The sequence below is a fragment of the Herpailurus yagouaroundi genome, unplaced genomic scaffold (genome assembly GCF_014898765.1).
Source record: "Herpailurus yagouaroundi ecotype Mexico unplaced genomic scaffold, PumYag 211, whole genome shotgun sequence".
NCBI lineage: Eukaryota > Metazoa > Chordata > Mammalia > Carnivora > Felidae > Herpailurus > Herpailurus yagouaroundi.
The window spans coordinates 1,432,483-1,438,190 of NW_024412442.1; positions in this window are offsets into that span (position 1 = coordinate 1,432,483).

The following is a 5,708-nucleotide window of genomic DNA, read 5'->3' on the forward strand; positions in this document are numbered from 1 at the left end:
CAACAACACTAAGATGACTGGGTCATGGAATTTTCAGAGAGGGTAGGGTTTTTGGTTTTTTTTTTTTTTTTTACATTTTTATGATGGCGAAAAGTCCCTAGTATGTCTTGACTTTGTCAATACATATTGGTGTCCTGTTACTGAAGTATTCAATCTTCATGCCTACCTTCTTCTTTTTTTTTTTTTTAATTTTTTAAATGTTTATTTTTTTTGAGAGAGAGACAGACAGAGTGTGAGCAGAGGAGGAGCAGAGAGAGAGAGGGAGACACAGTATCCGAAGCAGGCTCCAGGCTCTGAGCTGGTCTGGGACTCTGGGCAGGAACAGGGATTCAGTGCAAACAGGCAAAACAGATCTCGTAGGGGCGAAGGAAATGACAAAACTGATTGTACAATCCTGTAGATATAATAACATCATTGAATGTTACATTTTAATTAATAATTCATATTTCAATAAAGCTATTTTAACAATTAAGTAAGCCAATTGGAAGTCCTTATTCCTAGAGCAAAAGTGAAGACACACACACACACATGCACACAACACACACTTCAAAAATTATTGGTTGATAATATTTATTGGTTTATTGGTTGATAAACACAAAAGTTTTCCTCAAGACTTTGAGCCGCTATGAACACCTTTAGAATAACTGTATTCTGACATATGATTACCTTACTACGTAGATGTTCCCATCAGATATACAATTTGCCTTAATGCATTAAAACACCTGCACCAAAGGAATATTTATCAAATTTTTAAATAAAATTTTCACTATGTATTTCATAATAGTAGCTATTGAAAAACACCCTATAAGTTACTATTACCAAAATAACTTTAAAAAATTCAGCAAGCTAAATTGTGTAAGTTCTGAGGTCCTACTTGGAGAATATTTGAGACATAGAAAAAAATCCATCAGCCAATGGTCTAAAATGATATAAACATAGAAATATTCCTATGTTTAGGCATATAGGAAAGAGGAAACACTCTTGACAGTTATATCACCCATAATGAATAAAATTTAATACATATTTAGGAATTTTTTGAAAATATCCTGGTGCTTTATTTACCTAAATCACTATTATTGCAGCCTCTGAATTAATGCAAATCACAATGGAATTACATGTTAGTAATCTGTGTGTGATATGTGATGTGGAAAGCAAAAAAGTCAGTGATTCTGTAGAGAAAAGGGTCTAGTGTTAAAACTATAGGAGAAAATTTAAGAGATTTTAAAATATTACTTTTCAGCTAATGTTTATGGTGCAAGATACACAAACACACATATGAAGACGTGTGAAGACAGAGATAGATCAAAAGGTAGATAGAGAGATAGATAGGTAATGTATATATGAATATACAGACCTATTTATATATAATGTTTTATTCATTGGATTTCCCATGACTCACTTAGAGGAACTTCCACAGGGCAAAGTCTGGAAACACAACTTCAAGTCCTAAAACAATGCTGGGAGAGCTGGACATACCAACCAGAAGTTTCTGTGCAATGGGAAATCAGCCTCTAAAATATGATATATTGTCTTTAAATGTTTTATAAAGTACTAGAGGCATTTTTCTGTAGACAATTGCAAAGATCTGTCTTATGACATTACTTATATTTACTTAATGCTCGATGAATTTCAGATGAATCTGCCCCATAATCACTTCACGCATCCCAATAAAACAGTTGATGTTCCATTTGAATGCTAACATAAGTACTATTTTCAAAACCATTTCACATGCGCTACATAAAAGCTTCAACATGAGTGAGGAAATTTTGTTTCCAGGAACATATGCTTTATTTTTTATCTTCCATTTGTTCAGTGACTGAATAGATGTTACCATCCTAACAATGAAAATATAATGCCCATATCAATTACTTGGGAAGGGAATTCACTTCCTAGTTGTGCTATTATTTTTCTGCAACAGAGGAAGAGTGAAACAAAATTTCTATATATAATTTATGGAGGGCATCAGAGTTTGATTAGCTGCAAACAAGGACTCTTTGAACCTATAAACACAATTTGTGTATTTGCAACTTCTTTGCTGCAAATGTGACGTTTTCTAAACTATGGAATTATTTTAACCTGTTGGTTATGTTGAAATTAATGTAAATGTAAACTTTGTGCACTTATAATACAGGATATTCATATCTAATGTACCTAAAAAGTTTCTTTGAACCATTACTGTCCAATTGAACTTTCTACCAATGGAAAGATTATAAAATTTGTATTGTCTGGTATGGAAACCATTAGGCATACATTGCCACTGAGCGTTGAAATGTGGCTAATGTCATTTAGAAACTAAATTTTTAATTTTATTTAGTTTACCCTAACAATATTTAAATTTAGACCTAAAGTGAGGTCATTTACTATATTTGGGGAAAAAATGATTCGAAAGTCAATATTTCCACGGAAAACTTTTTTGCATGTTCATTTATTTATTTTGAGAGAGAGGGAGAGAACGATTTGGGGAGGGGAAGAGGGAGGTGGAGAGAAAGAATCCCAAGCAGGCTCCGTGCTCATTGCTTAGCACAGAGCCTGATGTGGGGCTCCATCTCATGACTGTGAGATCATGACCTGAGCCAAAATTAAGAGTTGGATTCTCAACCGACTGAGCCACCTGGCCCCCCAGGAAGATTCCTTACTGCTAGCACAGGGAAAGCACTTCTCATTAGACTAGAAGTATGTACAAAACACAAATTACAGTGGAGCTTTATTAAAACCTCAGTGCAAAACTACCGATTTGAGAGATGGCACGAATGCATCCCAATGCATTCCGCCAAAATTTTTCTGAGAACTTTCTATAGTACATACCTCCATTTCTTTGCTTTAATGCTTCTATATAATCTGCTTTGTATTCACTCTATATAATCTGGCTTCTAGGTTCTTACCGCTTTATCAAACATTTCTCTCAATAAATTCTAACAATCACCCTGCTGTTAAATCCAGCTGGTAACTTCCACCCCATCTTACTCGACCTCTCAGTATTTCTCTTTTTTGGAAACCATCTTTTCCCTTGACTAACAGCACACCACACTTGATTGCATTTTCTTTTACCACTCTAGACTTTTCTCTTTCATTAAAAACCATCTTTTCTCCATAAATCCATAAGCTACCAGGGTTGCTCAACTATACTGGTTCCAGCCATCTGTTCCTTTTCACTATATATTGTCAACCTAGAGAATGGCATCCATTTCCATGGTTTCAAGTTCCTGTATATTTACAACTATGAAACATATATTTCCTGTTCTGACCTTCTTCCACATCCTAAGCTTACTTGTCCATGTGCCTTAAAAATACCTATTTGGTTAGCCAAAATTCCTAGAAGGTCAACAGGAACAAGTCAAGGATCTTTCCCTGTCACTCCCCACACAGGACTCTCTTCTTGTTAGAACCATTATCTAAGAAATTATAACATAATTCATCCTGTCGCAGAGTCAGAAATCTAAGCTCATACTTGATACACAGTTTAGCAATTTCAGTGTATCCAGATCCACTCAATCATAACATGTATGGATTATTCCATTTGAACACATCAAGTTATTCCCACCTCCACTGCCCCTGCACCAGACAGAGTCATCCTCCACAAATGTTCTCATCTTTTCTAAAACTAATGGAATGGTATCATCTCCCAGTCTTTTCTTTCTTTCTTCCTTCTTTTCTTTCTTTTTCTTTTTTTTTTTTTTACCCAGAATTCAGGTTTAAATTTACTTTACTGAAATCTGACTTGCCATCTAATAACCAAGAAACCTTCAATAGCTTTTAATTCCTCTTATGATAAAACCAGCATCCTTAAAACAGCCTACTAAGACCTGGCATAAACTACCTCTCTTATAACGTGCATGTAACAAATTATTAATTGCTTACCATTGGTTATGAGCAAACATATATCCATCTCACACCCTCAGTGAGCTTGCTGATTAGGAAAGGAGAAAGATATCAATCAAATAAGTCTATAATTCAGGGTGCCTTGTTGGCTCAGTGGGTTAAGCATCCAACTTTGGCTCAGGTCATGATCTCGCAGTTGGTGCGTTTGAGCCCCACGATGGGCTCTGTTGCTGACAGCTCAGAGCCAGGAGCCTGCTTCAGATTCTGTCTCCCTCTCTCTCTGCCCCTCCCCCGCTCAAGCTCTGTCTCTCTCTCAAAAATGAATAAATGGGAAAAAAAATTTCAAATAATTCTGTAATGAAATGTAACAATTAACTGTAGTATTAAAAAGTCCACAGAGTTTTGTGAACCTATGATAAAGAGGCTTCATCTAGGCTCATAGGTAAAGGATTTTGAGCAGAAATCTAAAGAAAGATTAAGAGTTAACTTCAATTAAAAAAAATTAAAAAGTTGCTCCGTCTTTAGAGTACATCATCATTTTAAAAACATAGAGGAAATTATTTAGATCCTTTACAGAAATAAAACACACTTTGCATGGTTCTACTCATTTATAAGATGCATTTTATGACCAATAGTATGGACTTGTTTGACCATGTGATGTGCACTGGGGAAGAATGGATATTCTCCTGTTAGGGGTAGTATTCTATCAAATATTGTAAATGGCTTACTGAAATCCTAACTGTGACTATAGATTTATTAAACCTCAGTCATTTCTCCTTGCAAATCAGCCAGGTTTGATTCATATGTTTTGACGGTTTCTTATTAGGTGTGCAGAAACTTTTATGATTATTAAATTCAAATGATGAGCTGACCACTTTATCACTATGAAATTACCTTTTTTTATTTCTGGTTGTATGTTTTGTTTTGAGTATATGTATATATACTAAAATAACCACCCTAACATTCTTTTAGTTAGCATTAGCACGTAAAGTGTTCCCGCCCTTTTACTTGTATATATTTGTCTTTATATTTAGTGCATTTCTTAATGTAATTGTTTTTGGATCCAATCTGATCATCTCTGCCTTTTGGGTATTTAAGGCACTTACAGTTAATGTAACTATTCATATAATTAGCCTTAAAGTCTATCGTTTTGCTATTTGTTTTCTGTTTCCCTCATCTTCTCCTCCTTTCCTTTTTCTGCCTTCTTTCAAATGTGGTATTATTCAGATTCAAATTATCTTTTTTGGGGGGTTATTAGCTGTGACTCTTTACTTTCATATTTTAGGAGTTGCTTATATTAGTTTTCTATTGCTGTACAACAAATCACCACAATTTAGCATCTTGAAACAACACTCATATGTCATGTCTCAGTTTCTGTAGGTCAGGATTTCAGGCAGTTTCTCTGGGACAGGATTTTATATTCTTCTCGGGGGACTCTAAGGTTGCAATCAAGATGTTAAGCCAGCAGCGTTCTTCTCGGGAGGCTCAATTAGGGAAGAATCGGCTTCCAAGCGTACCTAGACTGTTGGCAGAGTTCAGCCTCTTGTGGTTGTGTGACGGAGGGCCCCATCCTACCAGCTATCCGCTAGGATCTCTTCGCCAGCCCTGGATCCCACGTGATCCTCGCCGCTGGCCTTTGCAACCCGCCTGTTTGCTTCCCCGAGGCCAGCAGGAGAGCTCTCTCCTTTGGTTTGCTGGGGAACATTATACAACGAAAGGGCATCACAGGAGTGTGTGATTTGCTTAATGCAGCCTAATCAACAGATTGATACCCCGTCACCAGTACTATATTCTGTTGTTTAGAAACAAGTCACAAGTTTCACCTTCACTCAAACAGATTATACTAGAGAGTGACTCACTAGTGGCCTCCCTGGGGCGGGTCACACCGC